The sequence below is a fragment of the Meriones unguiculatus genome, chromosome 8 (assembly GCF_030254825.1).
Source record: "Meriones unguiculatus strain TT.TT164.6M chromosome 8, Bangor_MerUng_6.1, whole genome shotgun sequence".
NCBI lineage: Eukaryota > Metazoa > Chordata > Mammalia > Rodentia > Muridae > Meriones > Meriones unguiculatus.
In genome coordinates this window covers 32,960,484-32,986,033 of record NC_083356.1, presented here as the reverse complement: position 1 = coordinate 32,986,033, position 25,550 = coordinate 32,960,484, and the positions used below count along the sequence as shown (strand labels likewise).

The window sequence follows — 25,550 nt, the reverse complement described above, 5'->3', positions numbered from 1 at the left end:
CTGATCTAGTGGTATAAAGATTACTTTTCAGTTTAGCAGAATTATGGTATTGAATTCTCTTCTAGAATATATGACCTAGTAGTCATGGGTTCTGGGCTCAGTAACCATGCCAAGCATGAGTTCTGTCTTATGGAAAGGATTTTAAATCCAAGCCGAAAGTGGTTGGTTACTCCTATAACATTTGTGTCACTATTGTACCACCAGGTAGATATTGCTAGGGCAGTTGTTATGTTACCTCACAGGGTTCACAGCTGGGTAAGACTGTTGATGACCTTTTCTCTCTGGGTAATGTGTATAATACTTTCCAGCACTATGAAGGTAGCCTGTAGAAATGAAGGTTATACATTGATGCCAGCTTGATTTTCTAATGTCTTATGGTTCAAGTACATGATGTCATCGGCAGTAGGTTCCCACTATCACATTCTGGATAGTAACAAAGAGCAATGACAATATGCTTAGTGTTTGGAGAGTAGTCTCTGGGAACTCATTGACCAGCAACTTCAAAAGAGTTAACCCACACCTAGCACTAGGCTTTTTATTTGCTGACCTATGGTGCCTGGTTGAGGCATTGTTTCTCTGTTACAGACAATTTTATTTAAACTTCTCTTATATGTCTATATTTTAGGAAGTTTCTACATTAGTAGGTTTCCATGTGGCCTTTCCAAAGGCATTCTGTGTTAGTTATGCTTCCTATACACCCTCCTCTACCCTGTCTTCCTGTCACCCACCCTGTTTATTCCTATCTGTTTCATCATTTCCCCTTCACATAACCTGAATTCTAGCTTCAATCTCTTGAAGCACCCCAACCCATGGCCCTTTCTAATACCCTGCCTTTTGTGTGTACTCCAATTTAAACACACATGCCTAAAGATTCAAAGATACATCCATGTATAAGAGAGAGCATGTGGCATTTGTGTTTCTCGGTGTGGGTTACCTCACTAAGAATAACAATGTTTTAAATTGGTGTGTGTGTGTGAGTGTGTGTGTGTGTGTGTGTGTGTGTGTGTGTGTGTGTGTATGGTGTGGTGGATACAAGCCACAGTACACAGTACACAGATCACTGGCCAAGTTTCAAGAGTCCACTTTCTCCTTCTACCTGGTTTGTGAATAAGGGATTCTCATGTGGTTTCTGTTCTGTTTATCGTAGGCTAGCTATCCCGTGAGCTTGAGGCCGATTCTCACATCTCAGCCTCCTTTCTTGCCTCCTTCGTGGTGCTGAGGTTACACACGTTCGCCACTGCCTCCAGCTTTTTATGTGGATTCCAGAAATAAAATTCAAGTCTCCAAGCTTGCAGGGCAAGTGTTTTCTTTTCTTTTTTTTTTTCTTTTTAAAATTTTATTTATTTTTTTATTACAATTTATTCACTTGTATCCCAGCTGTAGCCCCCTTTCTTGTCCCCTTCCAATCTCACCCTCCCTCCCTTTTCTCCTCCCCTGCCCTTCCTTCAGTCCACTGGCAGGGGAGGTCCTCCTCCCCTTCCATCTGACCCTAGCCTATCAGGTCTCATCGCGACTGGCTTCATTGTCTTTCTCTGTGGCCTGGTACAGGTGCATTTCCCCCAGGGGAAGGTGATCAAAGAGTCAGCCACTGAGTTCATGTCAGAGATAGTCCCTGCTGCCCTTACTAAGGAAACTGCTTGGAGACTGAGCTGCCACAGGCTACATCTGAGCAAGGGGTCTAGATTATCTCCATGCATGGTCCTTGGTTGTAGTACCAGACTTTGCAAAGACTCCAGGGCCAAGATTTTTTTTGTTGTTGTTGTTGTTCTGTTGGTCTCCTCGTGGAGTGCCTGTCCCCTCCAGGTCTTTCTATCTCTCCCTTCTTTCATAAGATTCCCTGCACTTGGGAGGGGCTTATGGGGGGATACAAAATGAATAAAGTATAATTAATAAAAGTTAAATAAAAAATTAAAAAAAAAAAAGATTCCCTGCACTCTGCCCAAAGCTTGGCTATGAGTCTCAACATCTGCTTCCACACCCCGCTGGGTAGAGTCTTTGAGAGGCCCTCTGTGGTAGGCTCCTGTCCTGTTCTGAGTGAGGGTTGAGCAACTTCCCTAAAGTCCTCCTTCTTGTTTAGCTTCTTTATGTGTACAGTTTTTACTATGATTATCCTATATTATATGTCCAGTATCCACTTATAAATGAGTATATACCATGCGTGTCTTTCTGCTTCTGGTTCACCTCACTCAGGATGATCTCTTCTATTCCCTCCATTTGCCTGCAAATTTCATGATTTTCTTGTATTTAATTGCTGAGAAGTATTCCGTTGTGTAAATATACCACAATTTCGGTATCCATGCCTCAGTTGAGGGACATCTAGGTTGTTTCCAGATTCTGGCTACTAAGAATAAAGCTGCTATGAACATGGTTGAGCAAATGTCCTTGTTGTATACTTGTGCATATTTTGGATACATGGCAGGGCAAGTGTTTTTAGACATCTCCCTGGTCCCTATTTAGGTTTTTTTTCCTTTTTTGAACTTTATAATCAATACAAAAGTAATAAACTTTGTGATACATATGCATATGTATTTACAATTACGTGCACATACATAAAACATAGATATATGCGTATTTGTTCCATTGGGAGTTTCGAGTGGCAATGTTAGAATAACACATTAGATTTGGGGCTATTAACTTTTTTATATATTATTACCTAATCCTCAAAAGAACTTGTTTCCTGTTGGTGTCAGTCACAAGAATTTGTCTTTGTTGACTTGGAGACAGCAGTTACCTTTCTGTCAGATTAAAGTGTAGTTCTTTACATGAAGTTGGTGCATCTGTGCATTAAGAGCCTCATGACCCACAATATGGACCTATGACTGAACAGTCACCTTCCTTCATGAGCAAAAGTGTGACAAATCTAGGAACGTATGCTGTTAGCAGAGTCCCTTTTGGAGTTTCTTTGGAAGCAGGGCTTCTCTAGATTCTTGCATGCTGAGCCCAAGTTGTTTGCTTTTCTGAAGAAGATAGACTGCTAGGGTGAGCTAACACTGCAAAGTGGCTAATACAGTAACACAGGAAAGTTAGAATGGAGTGTTTGTGTTGGACTGGAGAGAATGTTGGGATGGTGGATGGGCTAGGAGCAGAAGAGGTGAGAGAGGAAGAGGAGAGATCATAAAAAATCTAACTTTTCTTTGTAAGGGGTATGCTGGGGCAGGGGAGGACAAAGAGGGCCAGAGAGAAAGGGAGGCAAAGACAGATGAGGAGATGTTAAGGAATTTTTTTCTTGGCAAAGTTTGTTTGTTTGTTTGTTTAAAGCAACAGCATGAATTACATGAGAGGGACCAGAACAGAAAAGGAACTCAAACAGGAAATAATGCTTATGTTCAACAGATTATAACTAAGAAAAATGGTTCTATTCAGATAAAGAATGCTGATGTCCTCTTCTTCCTTTACCTCACTCCTTCCCTGGCTTCCTGACTAGCTTTGCTCTGCATCTTTGCACATATTCACTGTGCACATCAGCACTGGACCTCTTGGATGCCTAGTGGGACCACAGGATTCTGTATACATGAGCTACAACAGAAAGCCAGCTGACACGCTCTGCTCTGGGAAAGAAGCATTCACGTGACTGATTGCAATGGTGAAGTCAGAGAGCTGAATGCTTGCTGTGGTCATTGCCATATTTGTCAGCAGACCAAAGACACATTGTAACTTGTGTTTGGAAAGATTCGTTGTGGATGCTCTGTTGAATAAAATAAATGTAGAGATCTACATATAAATGTAGAGCCAACAAATTTCTTGTTGGATTGGACAGTGAGTCTGAAAAATGTAGGGATATAGGAAATGATTAGAAATTAGGTTTGTGTTTGGGAAACTGAAAGAATGGTTTTTTTCATTAATTTAAATAGGGAGGCTGTGGGAAGAGCAATTTTTATCACTGAAGACAGACATTTGCACGCACACACACACACATATATATGTATATGTGTATGTATGTATATGATCTTTTAAGCCACACAGTGAATGAAATCACCAAGCAAAGAATGCAGATGGAGAGAGAACAAGATGTGATTGGAGGAGGGGCTAGGACATTAGGATCTGAAGGACATTAAAGTAGTCCACAAAGGAGACAGGAAAAGGAGGCTTGTTCTGTAGGAGGAGACCATAATAGCCAAGCAACATGGTGTCAGAAGGTTGGGATGACCAGCACTCTCAATACTGTGGCTTGTTATCACAGGTCAGTGTCCCTGGAAAATAGAGCCTGAGACAGATTTTTAGGAAGAGGACTTTGATGTACACTGCTAAGGAACAGTGCCCAAAAGAGAACATGGGATATTTGGCTATTCAGAGACCTCCCGAGTTGGTGCAAAGATCCTAGCCTTCACAATCCCCATTGATACATCAGTCACTGGATGTGGGTTGCCTCTAGAAAGCGGACATTATCTTGGGTAAGATGCCTTGGGAAATTCTTGGTAAGAAATTCAAATGTGAGCATCCAGCACTCCTGGCTGCTATGGAGATAAGTCTTGTGTCTTAGAAGGGAGAACATCTTGGCAGCTAGATCACTCATACGGCAGAGTGAGCACAATGGCAGATAAACACTTCACAAGCATTGGGGCTGTCTGTGATCTTTATATGAATCCTCTGGGACTGAGAAGTAGGGAAAAAAGCCAACCCACAGCATAGGAAGGATAAACGAGCAGACTGGAGACTGGAAAGAAAGCAAACCCACACCACCACCTATTAGTTCACTGTTTTGTTTTCTTCATATCTCCAGGTTGGCCTCAAACTCAGAACTCCACCTTGCTCCATCTCCTGGTTTGAGGATCAGAGGTCTGTGATACCAGCCAGATTCCATGTGTTTTAGTGCAAGGAGGAGCAAAGACATGGTAAGCTCGATGGAGTGGGAAGTGGGGTCAGGGCAATGGCAGCATGTCAGGATCTCAAAGGTGCTGATACCAGAGAAAGCAGGAAAAGCAGTCATGTGTCAGAGTGCATTTAGAGCTGCTGAGGCATTGTCTCAGAGGATTCCTTTACAGTGTTTTAAATTACTGTGTCACTTTATGTCACACTGCATTTGTGAGAACTCAAAATGTTGAATATTGATGGGATTAATCGGCCTCCTATCTTGTGCAGGATTTCAGAGTAATGCGTTCAGAGTTTCATCATGTTAAACATCCTCTGAGAAGAAATGGATTTACATAGTGAATCATTGCCTACTTTCAGTCAGTATTTTTCTTAAAGTCACAGTAGCTTCAGAAATGTGTCAATTTCTCTCCAGCAGTTGTTCCTATGGTTTTCCCTTCATCTCTCTTCCCCTACCTACACAGGAGCTAGAAGTTAAACTCTAGGCAGGGTTCCAGCCCCATCTATTGTTATATGTGTAAAATGGGATCTTTACTTGTCTTTTTATATTGTGGCTTTTTTTGCTTTCAAAATTCAATGATATTTATGGTTGCAATAACTAAACAGGACTAGAGGAGAGAGCAAATGCTGGTACTTATGAGCCATGTAGCAGGGCTCCTGGTAGAGAGTGCAGAATATATTTTTTGCATGAAGACATCTATTATTACTGCATCACTGCATTCCCCAGTAGAGCACTTCTGAGTGAACAATACCACATTGTAGCTTTATCTTATTTGTTAACATTGTAAAATTTGTATCCCGGGTCCTATATCAGACTGATGTGTAGTTTTAGTAATTACTGTTTACTGTATAGTCTGAAGGATTTTGTAAGGTTTCCATGTGTGTCCAACCTATTGATGTTGTGACATGCTGTCACTTACAAAGTTCTTGCCTGAGAACTACCCAAGCGAATTAGAATTTTAAAAATTGCAACAAAATTGTTTTAAATAAGTTAGCAATTTGGTGTTGGGCTGAGTTCACAACTATCCTAGGTATAGTGGCTTGAGAGTTCTCTGTTGTTGAGTTTTTGATGTTTATTAAATCATCTGATATTTCTGAAGAGCTTTGGAAATATGTGCTCTGTACAAGCTACAATGAACCCAGCTGAGAAGTAATCTAATTTTGAGGACTTTATAGTGAATCTTGAACAGTGTTTCTAATCCTTTGAGGGGTATTTTGTCCATTTTGTCTGTTTATTTCTGAATGTGATTTTCATTTTGTTTGAGAGATCTTCATTTTTAAAGATTTATTTACATCTCTATTATTTTCTGTAGAATTATATGTATTTATAAGTCTATCTGGTTAAGCCACTCATATTATTTAAGGTTATAGATTTCTGTTTATCACATAGCATTTATATATATTAGTGATATATTATTAAAAACTAAAGTTTAAATCGTTAATTTGAACACATGTGTGTTGTTAAATTCAGTTTTGACTCGAAAGTTCTGTTTTTGTTGCAACATCTTGCTTTGTTCCTGCTTCCCCTTTCCTGAGAAGAGAACCCACTTTCCTTTGTATTGTTGCCATCCTTTTCATAGATCAATGTAACTATAGATTCTGTCTTTTCTTTATAATTTTTATTTTTATGATTGACAGGTGCCCGAGGAGGCAAGAAAACAGTGTCAGAAACTGAAGTTAAAGAGAGTTGTAAGCTGCCATTTTTTTATCTTTTTTTTTTTTTTTTTTTTTTTTTTTAAGTTATAGAGTCCCAGTTGCTTTTATGGTGTTCTTAGTGTATGCCTGGTATGTTTACTCATTTGTTATTTTAAGCATTGTTTTATCTGGAATTTATTTTCTGTTATCAATATAGAGATGGGTTTAGTTTTTTGTTTTTAAAGCTTGGAAGCCTCTGCCCACTCACATAGAGCATATAAACAAGTAACATTTGGAGACAAGGAAAAACATCCATTTATAGTACGTACAACACTGATGACCAAGGAAACAGTTCAGCCCCAGTTGATCTTGGTGATAACTCACAGGACCGGGGATGAGGCCACTTATGTGAGCACAGGTGCCATAAAGGCAGCTTCATCATCAGAAGGCTCACCCTATCAAGGGTGATGATTCAGGCAAGCTGCCTCCCCAGAGTTCCTTGCTCAACTTACAGGCAGCTCTTCAGGAAAGAGGCCATTTCCTAGCTCTTATTTACTACATATGTAAATGTGTGTCTATTGGGGTTTGGGGACTCTTGAGACTTGTAATTTTTAGGCTTCTAGTTTTTGACATTTTGTGAGCTTCCTGGTTTTTGATAGCTCCCTAGGTCTTACAAATCTTCCCCTTTCCTTCAAGAGAGAGTATTCAGTTCAGGAAAATAGATAGAAATCACTCCTTAACTTCTAGCTCTTACATGTTTTTCCTTCTTCCTTTTTTGCAATGTTCACTAAGCCTTTGGAGGGAGTGATATGGATGTTTAATTATTTTCATCAGTTCATGGTCAAACTTCAAGCTGCTCTGCTACAATAAGTTAGGTACTTTTAGAAGTATGACCAGTTATGAGTTTCAGTAGTAATCACTTCTCCCTACAAAAAGATGATTGAGGCTAATAGCTTCAAGAATTAATGGGCATAAACACAAATATTTAGAAGGCAATTTGACAAGCATATCACACCCATTAAACAAACAAACAAACAAACAGACAGACAAAAGAGCAGTTTGCTTCTACACTGAGGCTCAAGATCTCCCCAGGTTTTTGCTCTGGATTACACTATCAGACAAATGTGTATTTTTGTAAGAAGGCCTTATGATGTGGTGGAAGGAAGTTGCCTGCACCCATAACAATTGTGCCACTATTGTACTAATGGGTGTATCTTACCTAACATGTTGATAGTGCAGTACACAGGCTGATCTCCAACTGACCAGGACTGTCAGTGGACAATTCTCTCTGAGTAGGTTACATAACAACCTTTGTCATTATGAAAGCTAACCAATCATAAAGGGTACTTCTATCTCAGTCTCAGTTTGATTTCATCATGTCCTGTGACCAAAGTATATGCTCTTTTCAGCAGTAGAGACCTATTGACTAGTTGTTACATGAAATCTACAGCACTTGTAATAGGCTTCATTATGTCAAGGGTTTCAAAGTCCTACCTGGACAACAACCCATAAGGAGGTAACCCACCTCAACACTAAGATTTTTCATCTGACAGCTTATATAGCTCTTGGGGGTATTTCTCCCATCAAACATGGTACCTTTATTCAGACTTTTATTGTTGTTTCTACAGTTTTTCAAGGTGCTTTAAGTTCTACAAGTCACTTAGGAATTTGCATTACATAATGAAATATAATGAAACCTTTCTTTCTTTATAAAGGATTTCTGAAGGCTCACTGCCTTGTACTTTAAGAAAATACCAGTAGGTCTTGGGGTTCAGCAGATAACAGGGTAGTAAAGTAAATAATGTTAGTAAGGTCCAGTATAGCACTAAAGGGTACCATCAATTACGTCAACTGTTTTCCTTCACACTGTAAATCTATGTGACATATAGCAATCAGAATGGGTAGAAGATATTACCATGCCCAGGCCTCCTTAAGCCACAGCCATTCTAGTATTTATGGACACTAGTATATGCTGAGGCTACTGATGGAACTGGCTTCATGGTTCTAGCAGGTTTTATGCCTATTATCTCTTCGTTGGCCACATCTGGTTGCTAAAAGGGCCCCAGTTTGGATGAACAATCTTCGTTTCTACTGCATTTTCTTGCAGGGAGAAATGTACACAACATTCCCTAGAGGTGAGGAGAGGGAAAATAGTTGCTTCCCCCTAGGAAAATCCTAATTATTTTCATTTGTACAGCTCTTTTATTCACTCTTCAGTGAACCATGGCTAGACTTTAAAGGCTTTCAGGGGATCAGTAGCACAGCATCTGGATTTCTGTTATTCCACCACACTCCCAAACAAGAACTGTAGCTTGGCACAAATCTGTCCACATTTGCCTTTGAATAACCTAGACAGCCCCCTTTGGTTGTTTCTCTTGCTTCCTCTCCTGTTTTAGCATTTTATGAATGTTATTCACATGCCAGCCTAAGCCATTCAGAGTTCTCAGGACCTTTTAAGCTCATGAAGGAAGTTCACGTTTCATCAGCAAAGATACGAGTCTTTATGGCACTGCTGAATTAAGTTGTCTCTTAAAGTTTCAGACCCAGTGAAATTGGTATTAAACACTGCTTTCCATATACCTAGTTCCCTCATTGGCGCCTGTCCACCAGGGATTGCTTGTTACATTGCCTATGACTGTGCAGCATTTGTGTCACTGTGTGATAAGCAGTTATAATTTTCATTTTCTCTGCTAGTGCAGAATTCAGACTTACATTGTCTATCCTCATGTTTTGTTTAAAAATTTTTCACCCAACTCAAGAAGTTCGCTTTTATTAAGATCTTTATCTGTATGCGAAGATCATATATTTTCCCTTCTTCTGTATTAAAAGTTGAACTTGAGGAGTATTGTCTTATTCATGTAAATGTTATCTTTCTTCTCCTCTTTATTGTCCAATACTTTCAATGGTTCTAGGTCTCTGAGCCCTGGGAAAGACTCATAAGTATAGATGTAATGTGTACCACTGTTCCTCATGTCTGTCAATTGTAAAAACTAGAAAGCCAACACCTTCTAGCCTCCTTTCCCCTGCCTCTCTTGTCAAATCAGGGGCTTGTAAGAAAGACAGTATCTGCCCATTGTAGTCCCTTTCCCATTGTAGTCCCTCCTTCACATAGGCAAGTTCTTTCTTGGTAAACACCCATTTCAAGCCTCATTGCCCCCTGCAAAGACCACACAGCTGCTGCCACTTCTCTTCCCTATCAACCACTTTTTGGTGATCTAATAGTCATGTTCAAGACCCCACTCTTCAAGGGGGAACGGCACCCCACACCATGTAGAGAAAGACAGCCATTCTGGGGTTTCCCCTGCCCCTGAGGATGTGCTGCCTTTAAACAGCTCAGCAGTGTTGGTTGTATGATTTATCACTCACAGCAGGGAACATGTAATTTCTTCTACATCAAGAGGGTGCATTTTTCCATTACCACAGGGGGAAAGGGTCGCATCTGCAGATACGTCCCCCTTCGACTGATGTCTCAGTTAACTGTCATATCATGCACCGTAGGGACCACACAGCTGTTGTTCCCCAATTCGTCTTTGGTTCTGTCAGTTTCATTGTGTGGCTTTTCCTGGGAATAGGTAAACAAGTGTCTAATCATCTCAGATAGCGCACTGATGAAAAGACCGAAAAAACAACTCACCAACACTAGCTTGGTGAACAAATGTCAGGTTACCTACAAGATAAATGGGTGTTAATTTATGTGAGCAAGTGTGACTGAAAGGCAGCTGAAAGATCTACCTAACATGGGTAGTGACCCACAAAAGCTGCGTCCATGAAACCCCTGTTCCAATAAGCAGGTACCTCTTGGAAGAAAGCCTTTCATCTCTCATCAATTGTTTACTGTTTTCACAACCTTAGAAGGAATCTTGTGAACCTTGTAACTTTTTGAATATTGCAAGGTTCCTGAGCTTTCCAAGCTTCTGGGATTCTTTTACCTCCCAGAATCTTCAGAAACTCCATTGTCCTTACAGGAGGGACAATGGTTACTTCAGAGTAACCATCTATTATTTTTACCATTTAAACATTTGCTGTGCTTTATCTTCAGAGCCTCCTCTTGTTTGTGTTATTATGATGCTGTTGTTATGCCTCTTGCTATTGTAGAATGCATGTTGTCATTGATTCTTGCTGCCAGCACCAACTTATTCTTGTATCTCAAAATCCTTCTTCCTGTACTGTATATTGAACAAAGTCATCAGTTATTACTGCTCATCAAGGCTCTTTAATGCAATTCCCCACAGATTTCTTTTAACTTAATGCTCAGAACTACGAGCCATTTTATACCTCCTTTCTGGTATATCTCCTGCTTTGGCATTTCATTCACAGAATAACTTTATTCCTTATTGGCTTATGCATACTTTATTGTAGCACATGACTATTTCAGAACATGTGTGGTGTGTGTGCTATTATTCCAATACTTTAGGGAATGACATAGTTCTTTTCCCTGCTTCCATCTTCATTTAGTTCTTACTCTTATTCTTATCTCTCATCTGCCTTGAGATCTTTCACTTGATTGATTTATTATTTGATTAGAGTTTCTACGTCAGTATTTCCTTGAGCTGAGGCATGTGAATAATATGCTTTCTGCACCCATGTATGTCTGCAGGTATCTCTCGCTCATACCAACTAGATCTCATTCCTTGTGGCTTGCCAAGAGTTCATTCACTGAGTGGCCTCACAAAGCTGTTTTCTTATCTGTAATTTGGTACTTTGCATGAGAAGTACTCTTCCAGTTTGATGATTTTATTTTTTATGTTTTTCTTTCTGTATGGAAACTAGAAATGTTTTCTCTTTGTCTCCCAGATTAAGATACAAAGAATATTGCCAGAATCTTGGCTTGAAATTTTTTTCTATTGTCAGTCGAGCATAGAGCTTTAAGCTTTAGAATCAAGACTTTTTATTTATGCTTGTTCTATTGTTGCCCATTCTCCATCTCTTATTCTTCTGTTAATAATAGTAATAATATCTGCAACTTAACTTCATCCTCATTTTTAACTTTTGTGTCACAATTTTTTTTAATATTCTTTTATGCTGGTATCAGATCTTTCTTCTATTTGGTTATTCATGCCCTTAACAAGAAACACATTCTCCTCCAGGTATTAATTTTCTTCATTTAAAAAAATATTCCTGCCATCTTGATTGAGTGTCCATTTGTAAATAAACTTCTTCTGTGTAGCTAAATTAAGAGCATACTTTTTTCTCACTTTTATGCTTTTGTGTGCATGTGGGTGTGCACACATGCGCACGTGTATGTGTGTCTTCATGTTTAGAATGTCCCTAGGCACAGTGCTTACGTGCCATCACAGCCCAAGCAGACTATAAAGTGTAATAGTGTTTCATTAACATTGTTCATGCATCAGCTGTGCTTCTTTGGCCGTGCGCACAATGCCAACGGACCCATAATGCATACATAAGGTGACTTTGAACAGAAATGTACAATGAACACACTGATGGATTGATAAAAGTTCTGTGTGGCCACAGAATGGCAGAAATTTAACCCTTAACACGCAGGAGTAATGATTCAATACTAACTGTCAACCACATCTGCTGCTCTATTGTTGTTTCCCTGCTGTAAGCAACCGTAGATACTATTATTCTGTTCCAATGCTTATTATTCTGTTCCCACCTTCTCAGCATTTGTTTTGCTAGTAGATGCCCTCTCAGAGCATCTGTTTGTACATCTTTCCTCTAGCTGTTCGGTCCCCCTTAGTGAATTGTCACTGTTGATCATTCAGTCCATGGGGGTCAGGTTCAGGTATAGGTGTCTCAGATTTGATCTCTAGAGGTGCGAACAGGGCCTTGCTGGTTGTCTCAGACTAACTGAAATCCATGGGACTCAACGAGAATGAGGACTCGGCCCACTTTGTCGGTTTCTATAAGGCTGTTGTGAGACCAGCAGATCATAAGATTTCTCTGTAGATTCACTTTTTAGTCTCTGCACCTTCTAGGGACCGTAGATCGCCATAGCTTTTGTTCTCTATACTCCTTAAGTATGGAGTTTGCCCACCGATTTCCACGTTCATTTTATCTGAACTTGGGGAGCAGAAATCCTTCAGAAACATTTTTTTCCAAGTGGTTTCTCTGTGTCCCAATGATGACTTTCTTGCCCTTCTCAGGTGTTGTTTATCTGATGCTAAGGTCACAGAAGCAGCTGTTTTTGTTTTTGCTTTCAGAATTGAGAAGACTTGGCATAGAATAAAGTTGCCATTTTTCTAGAATTATGTTCTGAAGTTTATCATGTATCCATAAATGTCATTATATTTGATGAATTTTGTTGTGCTCTCTGAACAAATTATTTGAAAGCACTGAACCTGAATTAAATTCTGTCACATTCTTTGCACTCTAGATATTGTCGCCGGAGATGTCCTCCTCTCAATGGCTGTTGTTTCTAACACTGCTGTGCATAACTGTGTGGGCAGATTGGTTTATCACTTTTTTATTTATTGGTGACTTGCTTGTATCACATGGAAGCAGCTGAACTCTGTAATTATGAGCATTCAAAGGGAGGAATTTCCATAAATACCATATGGTTTTCCAATGCTGCTTCACATGAGTCTCACCCATGAGTTTTCATATTGCATTTGAGAAAACACTTCTATTATTGTACAGTCTATTATTCTCAGAATGAGGGAAATGAAGACACATTTTCTGGGCCATTAACTCTTGTTAGCTTTCCAAAAATCAATAGACTTGCTGATGCCACACATTCTTCCATTTAGGGTATTCACTTCCAGCGCTCTCTACTAACTATCTTTTCTATCCTTCTGCTCTATTAGTTCTAACTGATGTTAGTGTGGGGTTCCTGGTCACTCATTTCTTCACATATTTTTATGAAGCTTCTTTTTAATCTGTGAAGGGTTTTTAAAAATCTTTGTTTTATTTAAACATGGTACTTGTAAGCCATTACTCTTATAAACTCTCCTCCAATTAACTATATTTGGCTCTTATTTCAGCATCAAGTATTTTAGAAAAAAAAACTACATTGGATTTGAACATTGCACAAGCATCAGTCACACAGGCTAAATCTGATTTTTGTTAAATATTCATGAATTTTTGAAGAGTGTTCAGTTTGTTAAGCATCTGATACTTTGACAAGAGTGCTTGATTTAAAGGCAAAAAGCTCATGTTAAAATCTCTCTCTTGTTGAAAATTTTGTTGATTCTTCAACTTTGGGACTCAGTCTGTTATTTTAGATCTGTGAACTTCGAGTTTTTCACTGCAGATCGGAGGTTTTCAATCTGTGGTCTCAGTCCCTCTGGAGATTAAATGATCTTTTCACAGGGGTCACCTAAGACCATGGTAAAACACAGATATTTACACTACAATTCATATCAATAGCAAAATTACAGTTATGAAGTAGCAGTGAAATAATTTTATGTTTGGGTGTCACCACAACACAAGGAATTGCATTAAAAGGCTGCAGCATTAGAAAGGTTGAGAACCACTCCTCTACGGAGACAAGCTTACTAACTTTGCAGAATCCTTTGAAGTACTCCTCACATGAGGAAGTGACTAGCTCATAATAAACAATGAATCTGATTTTATTCCATGTAGAAAGTTGTACTCACAATGTGCAAGGAAAAAAATAGTTTTAAGAAAAAAGTTCAGCCTGCCTAGGAAAGGAAAACACTTTGAAACAGTTAGAGAAAGTCTTTTAGGACAGAGCAGGGATTTACATTCAGTATTTCTGCTCATTGGATTATATCTGGCTTATCTCTAGTTCAGAAATATTTCTAGTCCATCTCCCTACTTCCCGTAACTATATTCACTCTAAATTATGCAACCTTTCTTTGAAATTAAACAAGAACTTGGATTTTTTTTCTAAATTAGATTTCTTTTTGCTCAATTGCTTAACTCCTTTTAAATGTCTGCTTTGACAAAGTACAGAGAAAAAGCACTTGAAAAGTCAGAAGACAACGAAAACACTAACAACAAAAATAACAAAGGAGAATTGATTACAAATTACATACATAATATTTACAAATGCATGTATAATGTATATTCATGTATACATATAGTTCTTTAAAATGTGTAAAATTGGAAAATGCTGACATGAAATCTGGTTAGAACAACCATGGTACTAGTTGGAAACAGATGGCATGCCCACCACAGTGACTGAGGAGAGCTTGTTGAGAAACTCTTCTAGAGGTCTAGGCAGGTGGGGTTTGGAAATCCACCAGGGTGGGAAGCTTCTCATAGAGCAGCAGTAGTCACAGCCCCCAGGAGCATGGGATGCAGGCAGAGTCTATCCAAGTTTTGAGTCAGAGTTTTTCTGTGCAGTACGGGCTGTCCTGGAACTCACTTTGTAGACCAGGGTGGCCTTGAACTCAGAGATGCACCCTACACCCCTCCCCCCAGTATTGGGATCAAACATGTGCACCACCACACCCAGGTTGGTTTTTTTCTGGTTGTTTGTCTTTTTGTCTGTTTGTTTTCCAATACAGTTTTTTTCTGTGTAGTCCTGGCTGTCCTGGAACTCACTCTGTAGACCAGGCTGGCCTCAAACTCAGAGATCCACCTGCTTCTGCCTCCTAAGTACTGGGGTTAAAGGCATGTGTGACCTCTGTCTGGTTATGAAAGATATTTTTATTACAGGTTGATATTTAAGTTGTGCTCAGAAATGACCAAAATAGTTATTTTATATTTAGAATTGTATAGACCAGTTGGTTTGTGAAACATTTTATACATTTGGTCATACCCACCAAGATGCTCTTCCCTCCAAGTATCAAGTACAACTTTGCATCCTGGTCTGCTGACTCCTGATGCATGCAGTTCTGTCTGCTGGAAGTTTGTGCCTTCAGCATCAAATACAAGGTACTTGTCTCTGTAACTGCTTTGGGTAACTGATTAAGACTCATTAATCAATTGCTAACAGAATGGATTAATATAAATGGATCTTTTGAAAAACAAATTCTTGCTTTTTAAAAGTAGATATTGACCATGAGGATGTAAAGTTTGTAGTTCAGAAAGATTAAAAACTTTAAACACAACAATTCAAAAAAGATATGCAATTTGATAACCCATGTATCAAAACAAACGTATTAGGGACTGAATGAATGGCAAGGGTGGGTGCAGGGCTTTGACCTTCACCATCAGGGATCAGCCCTTGGTCTGTCTACTGTTCATATAGTCACCTTGCTTTGCTTGAGTGTCTCTCCATCCTCTGCCTTGTTCAACAAATGCTTTGAGAGGAATTGTTGCTTCTATTACCCAGCCTCACAGCCTAGCAGTGGGGGGGATGCAATCTTATTTCCCACTCTGCATATGAGACAACAGATGCCACCTGGAGATTAACTTTCATTTTTCACTTCTAATTTACAAATTTAGAAAGTTTGGAATCTGACACAGTAATGTTGACAAATTTCTTTGTAAGCCCCTTCACATCTATTTTGACTTCCATATAAAACTCAAATCCCAAGTTGCTAGAATGTGCATTTCCAAGGAGTTCTGCCTATTTGACTGGTCTGCACATCTCCTGTGTCATTATCAGCCCTCGTGTAATTTGACAGGTTTGAGATATAGACCATGTCTGAAAGAATGGAGGTGATCATAGAGATGGTGTCTGCCTCACTCTCCTAAAATCCTAATGATTACAGATATCCTTTCTGAGCCCTAGATGCAGATCCAACTGAGAATATTAGATGAATTTTTGAGACCATTACTGAAAACTAGAAGGTGTGTATTTGAAAAAAGAAAGGCTCTCAAAGGGATGAACAGCAGTTTCCAATTTATGCAGAGAGCAACCAAGGCATCTGGAATGGTGTACACAACTGCAGTTCCATTTATCATCATTCTGCTCTGGGAGAGCTCATGCAGCCCTGAGGACTGCTCATCACATTTAGACCACACTGGTCCACGGAGCCTGCTTCTACCTTTCCCTTGACTAAAGCTGCCACTGAAAGCTTCACTGGAAAACCAGAAGAATTTTCTTCTGTGAGCCACATCAGTTTCCTTTTTATTTAAAGGTTCACATATTTTCATGGGCTTTTTAATGAAAAGAAGATTCAGTGGCCACACATTTGAGATATCAAGAAATGCTGTAGCTCAAAATAACTAAGATGATGTGTCAAAGTAAATCTCTACAACATTCTTTTAAGCAATCACGGTTTTGGAAGATGGTAAAATCATATCCAAAATGGTACCAATTCTGTTTAAACTCATCCCCTTCTATTCTTCATGTCATTTCTGAGATACACAGACATATTTAAAAAACTAACTCTAGTCTCTTTTCAAAACTTAATTTCACTTAACATGACAACAAATTGGTCAATATGTCTACCCTAATGCATTACCATATTTTTATCCATGTGTGGTAAATTCTAACATGTTAAGGAATAATGGTCTCTTAGTTTTCCCTGACATTGATATAAAATAATATAAAATAATAAGCCCAGTTTAAGAGATTTCTCAAAGTATATGTGTGTGTGTTTTGTGTGTGTGTGTGTGTTATGGTATGTGTGAGTGTCGTATGTGTATGTTTGGGTATGTGTGTGGTGTGTATGAGGTATTTGGGTATGTGTGTTTGTGCCTGTGTATGTAGTGTGAGTGTGTGTGTGTGTGTGTGTGTGTGTGTGTGTGATGGTGCGTGTGTGCCACAGAGCACAGATGGAAGTCAGAAAATACCTCTTGAGAGGTTCTCTGCTTCTATCTTACAAAAGATCCTGCCACTGAACTCAGCCTGTGCTCAAGCATCTTAAAGGCCCAGGTTAGCAGATTTCTTTTCTAAACATCAGTTGTGTTCCAAGAGATTTTTCACCATTCCTCTTATTACCACCAATTACTGAAGTATGCAGTGAACCGCTTCCTCCATCTAAGCTGCATTTCCCCCAGTTTATAAAATTTTCCAAAATACTGCCACTTTCTGGAGTCTACATATGCAAAACATGAACTAGGGTGAGGAGTATTTCACATTTAAACCATAGCACCTTGGTTGAGTCAACAGCCCCAAAAGCCTAGGACTTAGATTTTCCACAAAGTAAGAAACAACCACAGAAGACCGTGAATGCCATGAACACTATGGAATCCTTTTGATAAGAAACACCCATTCATATGCCTTAAACTTATCTTTCTCAGAGTCTTATTGACAACTTGTAGATTTCCTATTTGTTCTGTTTCTGGTAGTACAAAATGACTCACATGACTTAATGGTGTTGACTTTTCCTCCCTTCCTTCTTTATTGTTTTATTCCACTCAGCTCTGCCCAGAGTTAAAAGGAACAGAGAAGAGCACACAACCCTATACTCTAAACAAGAAAGAATTTAATATTTATTTAATACCAGCTATATAGTAAAACACTTTCCATACAATATTCCAAACATTCTTCATAATTATGCAAATCAAATCAAATTCCTATTAAGTTTAAGGATGATCTTAGAAACAGAGGGAAAACAAACAAACAAACAAAAAAAGCTAAAACAAAAAGCTTATCATTAGGTGGGCACAGTGGCACATACCTGTAATCTCACTCTGGGAGGGAGAGGCAGATGGATCTCTGTGAGTTCAAGGTCAACCTGGTCTACAAAGTGAGTCCAAGGCTACAGAGAGAAACTCTGTCTTACAAATAAATAAATAAATAAATAAAAATTAAATAAATAAATATGAAGCATATCACTTATTGTGTAGTTAAAATGTAAGAACACACAAAAGAAACTTCATGCTTTCCTGATTTCATTTAATTTAGTTGACACTTTTGTAGTGATCCTTATGAATATGCATAGACTGCTTGTTCTCTTGACGAAGAAGCTCCATGTCTGACTTCCTCACGTGCCTCCTCGGTGACTAACACCAAATTGAAAACATAGCAGCACTGGCTAAAGACTTAATTTTTTAGGCTAAGAGAGAAGGAAGGTCATACGGAGGTAGCATGTCCACATTTCCATTTTGAAAACTGTTACTATGACGTTTGTCAAGCCTAGCCCTTCAAGTCCAGAACTCAAGTCTTTTTTGAAGAATTGAACCACAACAGCCAAGAACAGCTGCTGCTCTGTCTGAATATCGGAAGTATAATGACTTTGAAGCGATGTCTTTCTTCCACTTAATGACCCTAAACATTAAAGAAATTGAAATTGGCAGGGTCTGTGGGGCTACAGTTCTTTAACGTACTGGGGTTTCCAAATGCTAGCTTTATGGTGCCAGCTAGTATAATATTGAAGATTAATAGGCAATAAAACAGAGACAGGTGGCCAACCATAAGTTGTCATGAACTGCACATGGGAAACAATCTCTAGTTTATGTTGCCTGATAAGACAGTGATTGGCTATAATCACACCTTGGTTTCACAGTCTGGCTTCTTCAGAGAACCAAAGGTCCTTGAGCATACGGCTCACAATCTTACTAACAAGCATCAGTCATGACACATCGATGATAAGAAAAGTCGCCTATAAATCCCTCTGTAGAGAGCTTAGCAGATCAGTCCCCCGCTGTTTAAGGCCCTTGCTATTTGAATGAGTCCATTAATCTAACAAATTGAGCAAGTGTCAGGTCCAACACTGTACACATGCATAGCTAAAGCCACAGTGTTGTGAAAGCCTTTCTGCAGCCGACATGGCATGCATTTTCTAAAATAATCAAGTCATTTCCCAGTGGACGGCAAGTGTCTTTCTCCAGTAGTGCCCAGGAATCCTCTCCCAGTAGAGTCCAGGCATCTTCCCCAGTGGATCTCAAGTGTATCTTCCCAAAAGAACATAGGGCTCTCCTCCCAATAGAGCTCAGGTGTCTCCCTTAGCAGAACCCAGGCATCTTCCCCAAAATCATCTAGGTGTATCCTCCAGTGACTCTCAGGCATCTCCTCCCGATGGAACCCAGGCATCTTTCCCAGTGGAGACCTGGCATCTTCCCCTAGGGGAGCTCAGTCATTGCCCCTCAGTTCAGCCCATGCATCTTTCCCCAGTGGAGCCCCAGCACCTTTTCTCATTGGAGCCCAGGTGTCTCCCTCCAGTGAAGCTAATGTTCCTCACATCTTGCCGATCTGACATTCAGTTGTCCTTATGCTTACATAAGGCAGTCCTACCACATTGATGAGAAACAGGTGTTCTGAAGGGATATACATGGGTGAGTCTTGTGCCTATCTACCCTGGATGTATAAAAGAGAATATTAACTGTTTTTGGGTTTTTTTTCCTCTGTTTCTAAGATCATCCTTAAACTTAATAGGAATTTGATTTGATTTGCATAATTATGAAGAATGTTTGGAATGTTGTATGGAAAGTGTTTTACTATATAGTTGGTATTAAATAAATATTAAATTCTTTCTTATATAGGGTTGTGTGCTCTTCTCTGTTCCTTTTAACTCTGGGCAGAGCTGAGTGGAATAAAACAATAAAGAAGGAAGGGAGGAAAAATCAACACCATTAAGTCATGTGAGTCATTTTGTACTACGAGAAACAGAACAAATAGGAAATCTACAAGTTGTCAATAAGACTCTGAGAAAGATAAGTTTAAGGCATATGAATGGGTGTTTCTTATCAAAAGGATTCCATAGTGTTCATGGCATTCACGGTCTTCTGTGGTTGTTTCTTACTTTGTGGAAAATCTAAGTCCTAGGCTTATGGGGCTGTTGACTCAACCAAGGTGCTATGGTTTAAATGTGAAATACTCCTCACCCTAGTTCATGTTTTGCATATGTAGACTCCAGAAAGTGGCAGTATTTTGGAAAATTTTATAAACTGGGGGAAATGCAGCTTAGATGGAGGAAGCGGTTCACTGCATACTTCAGTAATTGGTGGTAATAAGAGGAATGGTGAAAAATCTCTTGGAACACAACTGATGTTTAGAAAAGAAATCTGCTAACCTGGGCCTTTAAGATGCTTGAGCACAGGCTGAGTTCAGTGGCAGGATCTTTTGTAAGATAGAAGCAGAGAACCTCTCAAGAGGTATTTTCTGACTTCCATCTGTGCTCTGTGGCACACACGCACCATCACACACACACACACACACACACACACACACACACACTCACACTCACACTACATACACAGGCACAAACACACATACCCAAATACCTCATACACACCACACACATACCCAAACATACACATACGACACTCACACATACCATAACACACACACACACACAAAACACACACACATATACTTCGAGAAATCTCTTAAACTGGGCTTATTATTTTATATTATTTTATATCAATGTCAGGGAAAACTAAGAGACCATTATTCCTTAACATGTTAGAATTTACCACACATGGATAAAAATATGGTAATGCATTAGGGTAGACATATTGACCAATTTGTTGTCATGTTAAGTGAAATTAAGTTTTGAAAAGAGACTAGAGTTAGTTTTTTAAATATGTCTGTGTATCTCAGAAATGACATGAAGAATAGAAGGGGATGAGTTTAAACAGAATTGGTACCATTTTGGATATGATTTTACCATCTTCCAAAACCGTGATTGCTTAAAAGAATGTTGTAGAGATTTACTTTGACACATCATCTTAGTTATTTTGAGCTACAGCATTTCTTGATATCTCAAATGTGTGGCCACTGAATCTTCTTTTCATTAAAAAGCCCATGAAAATATGTGAACCTTTAAATAAAAAGGAACCTGATGTGGCTCACAGAAGAAAATTCTTCTGGTTTTCCAGTGAAGCTTTCAGTGGCAGCTTTAGTCAAGGGAAAGGTAGAAGCAGGCTCCGTGGACCAGTGTGGTCTAAATGTGATGAGCAGTCCTCAGGGCTGCATGAGCTCTCCCAGAGCAGAATGATGATAAATGGAACTGCAGTTGTGTACACCATTCCAGATGCCTTGGTTGCTCTCTGCATAAATTGGAAACTGCTATTCATCCCTTTGAGAGCCTTTCTTTTTTCAAATACACACCTTCTAGTTTTCAGTAATGGTCTCAAAAATTCATCTAATATTCTCAGTTGGATCTGCATCTAGGGCTCAGAAAGGATATCTGTAATCATTAGGATTTTAGGAGAGTGAGGCAGACACCATCTCTATGATCACCTCCATTCTTTCAGACATGGTCTATATCTCAAACCTGTCAAATTACACGAGGGCTGATAATGACACAGGAGATGTGCAGACCAGTCAAATAGGCAGAACTCCTTGGAAATGCACATTCTAGCAACTTGGGATTTGAGTTTTATATGGAAGTCAAAATAGATGTGAAGGGGCTTACAAAGAAATTTGTCAACATTACTGTGTCAGATTCCAAACTTTCTAAATTTGTAAATTAGAAGTGAAAAATGAAAGTTAATCTCCAGGTGGCATCTGTTGTCTCATATGCAGAGTGGGAAATAAGATTGCATCCCCCCACTGCTACGCTTTGAGGCTGGGTAATAGAAGCAACAATTCCTCTCAAAGCATTTGTTGAACAAGGCAGAGGATGAAGAGACACTCAAGCAAAGCAAGGTGACTATATGAACAGTAGACAGACCAAGGGCTGATCCCTGATGGTGAAGGTCAAAGCCCTGCACCCACCCTTGCCATTCATTCAGTCCCTAATACGTTTGTTTTGATACATGGGTTATCAAATTGCATATCCTTCTTGAATTTTTGTGTTTAAAGTTTTTAATCTTTCTAAACTACAAACGTGTCCCCATGGTTTGCCTTGGGTTTGGCCTTGAGTTTTTATGAGTTTTAGTAAGACACTTCTTAAGCAACAAAGGATAAAAAAAATCATGTTAAGATTAGGCTCAACAATTATACCTGCTTATTATTGTTTATGTAATTTGATGTCTCAAGAAACCATGTGGTTTGTTTCATATTCTTCAAATCTTCATCTTCAAGCCTGTATTGTTTTTTGTTTTGTTTTGTTTTGTTTCTTTTCATGTCCCCCTTGGATTATTCAGGTTGGGACTTTTCACTCTAAAATGGTTCATTCCCCTTTTAGAGTAAGAAGTTCAGAAAAGTAAACGTTGGCCTCAAGCAACTCCTAATATTAAGGAATTGAAATCTCATAGGGTGAGTAGGGTCAGAAAGACAAGAAAAGCAAGACTACATGTGTCAGGAAAGCTACCTCTCAGGACTGCTCACTGAGATGATTATGAACCCATGTTACAGTTGAAGTATATGCCATGACTTTCTGGCCTTGTGCATAGGAAGTTTCCTCTGACTTTTTGGTCCTAAAAGTTTATCTAATCACCCTCTATATAAACACTAATCCTGAATGTGTATCAGTTAGTTTCCCTGTTGCTGTGATAAAATGCAATGGCAATAGCAACCTAAAGAAAGAGGGTTTGTTCTGGCTCACTCTTTAAAGGTACAGCCCCTGGATAATCCCAGTATCAGGAATTTGACACAGCTGGTCACATCTCCTCACAGTCTGAAGACAGAGTACTAACTGTGCAAAATGAACTTCCTCAGTCCAGGAAACAAGTCCAGGAAATGGTGCCTGCGTTATGGGTCTTCCCACCTTAATTAACCTAAATAAAGATAATCCCTCGAAGGCATGCCTGGAAGCCTCTTTCATTTAAATAACCTCTTACAGGCAGGCGTGGGAGGCTTATTGCCTATGTTGATTCCAGATCCTGTCAGGTTGACAATAAATATTAACCCTTTTATAAATCACCTTATCATCTCATTTTCTAAAGAAAGTACCATATATAAAAATAGGATGACAAAATACTTTTACTTAATCTTTTAAGACTTTGACTAACATAATTTCAAAACAATCCAAATCACATGTAAACACATTATGAAACTTGTCTCCTGAGAAGGTGGATTCTGTGTGTTGGTGTGTGTTCTTCTTAAGTTAAATCCTTCTCTCTGTATGTGTCTGTTTCTACCTCTCTCTCTTTCTACCCCCTTAGTGTTGATACTTTAATATGTGCTATGACCATTCTCAGTAAACTATAATTTTACTTCAGAAAACAAAATAAGGTTTTATAGGAATGCCTAAGAAGAAGAACTCCTTGAGCTCTGGGAGGCTTCCACAGGTAGACAAGGGCTAATACAAGGCCAATGTTTTACTATATCTTGGTTTCTCATATAGATTCATATAAAATGAGCAAACGTTTCAGATGTTTTGAAGAAATAGCATCATTGCTCCTAGTCTGGTTGTGACTTGCTTTTTGTTTCTTTCTTTGTTTGTTGTCGTTTTTTGGTTCTCTTTAAAATCTATAATGATATTATTCTGGAGCGATTAAGGCCACACTGAGAGAGGAGGTCAAGCATAGGGCTCAAACACACAGGAAGGGGAACAATTGTGAGGTTTAGAGAAACGTCAACACCAAGCTCTAGTTCATGTTTGTAACTTTCTGGTTTATCTTTATATTACTTCTTGTCTTGAGGAAGGATAGACCAATGACAGCTACTTGTTTGAGATTTTGGGTCAGACAGACCTCAATCTTTGAGAAGGTCTGAAAACTCTCCTTAAAATTTTAGTCTATTTATCTGCTTATGGAGACAATGTCATGATGCCATTTTGATCTAACATCAACCACAGTTCCTGAAACCCGGAATAGCACTTCCTCAAGATCCTGCCATATCACTCCTAGGCATATATCCAAAAGAGGCTCAAGTATGTAATAAAGGACATTTGCTCAACCATGTTTGTAGCAGCTTTATTTGTAATAGCTAGAAGCTGGAAACAACCTAGATGCCCCTCAACTGAAGAATGGATACAGAAATTGTGGTACATCTACACAATGGAATATTACTCACCAATGAAAAACAAGGAAATCTTGAAATTTGCAGGTAAATGGTGGGATCTGGAAAAGCTCATCCTGAGTGAGGTATCCCAGAAGCAGAAAGATACATACAGTATATACTCACTCATATAGACATGTAATCTAGGATAAACCTACTAAAGAAACTAATCAAGAGGGAGGACCCTGATGAAAATCCTCAATCCCCATCCTGAAAGGCAAAGAGGATGAACATCAGAAGAAGAAAACAGGAAAGAAGTTAAGAACCTGCCACAGAGGGCCTCTGAAAGGCTCTGTCCTGCAGACTATCAAAGCAGATGCTGAGACTTATGGCTAACTGTTGGGCAGTGTGCATGGAATCTTATGAAAGAAGTGAGAAATAGTAAGATCTGGAGAGGACAGGAGCTCCACAGGGAGAGCAACAGAACCAAAAAATTTGAACACAGGTGTTTTTCCAGAGACTCATACTCCAACCAATTACCTTTCATGGAGATAACCTAGAACCCCTGCACAGATGTAGCCCATGGCAGTTTAATGTTCAAGTGGGTTCCACAGTAATGGGAACAGGGACTGCCTCTGACATGTACTAATTGGCCTGCTCTTTGATCACCTCTCCCTGATGGGGGAGCAGCCTTATCAGGCCACAGAAGATGACGATGCAGCCACTCCTGATGAGATCTGATAGGTTAGGATCAGAAGGAAGGAGAGGAGGATCTCCCCTATCAATGGACTTGGGGAGGGGCATGCGTGAAGAAGGGAAGGGAAGGTGAGATTAGGAGGGGAGGAGGGAGGGGTTTATGGGGGAATACAAAGTGAATAAAGTGTAATTAATAAAAGTTTAAAAAAAAGACTCACAAACGATGATACAATGATTATAATCAGAAATCAAAGAGTATGGTAACTTACCTATGGCCATAGTGCCTAGAAGCATTAGAGGCAATGCTTATGGCTGTTACTCCTCCAGTTAATTTGCTTCTGACTGGATCACCCTAGAAGCAACCTAGCCTGTTCCCAGTTGCTGAACACTGGGGACAACATAGGGGGTGGGGAAGAATTTTGGTGTCATTAACAAGAGGCCCCCATTGGCCACACAAAGTCATTCAAGGTGACATTCTGCACTAATCCCAGTATGACTGTGTTCCTTCATATCCTGTTTACTAATAAGTTTGAAGAGTTCTTAAATATGTTAATATTGTCCATAGGGCAGTCTCATCTCCAAATATCACCTAATAAGCACTGGTTTAGTTATTCAAGCTTAATATTCACAACCCAGCAACCCTCAAATTCTAAAAGCTATATTTCTAAAAATGTGTTTGACATCAAGACCAAACCCACTCTTTGCATGTTTTGGGGGAAATTTCATTTAAGTTACTGAAGACAACACATAGTGTCATTGCTCAGATAGAATATGCACCTATTTTGTGCAGGCATATTGAGACATTTAACTACAAGGCTGTGGACCAGAACAAACTACCTGTTGAAAAATATTATGAAGGAGATGAAGCTTGACC

The 25,550-nt window shown here is 39.2% G+C and overlaps 1 long non-coding RNA gene across 1 annotated transcript in view; it reads left to right on the top strand.

Moving 5' to 3' along the window:
* Positions 1 to 4,726: 4,726 nt before the first annotated feature.
* LOC132656004 (uncharacterized) overlaps positions 4,727 to 25,550 on the top strand; it is a 38,492-nt gene continuing 17,668 nt past the window's right edge. The window contains exons 1-2 of the long non-coding RNA XR_009593961.1: positions 4,727 to 4,832; positions 6,448 to 6,498. This is a non-coding gene — a long non-coding RNA (uncharacterized LOC132656004). The remainder of the gene's footprint in view (positions 4,833 to 6,447; positions 6,499 to 25,550) is intronic.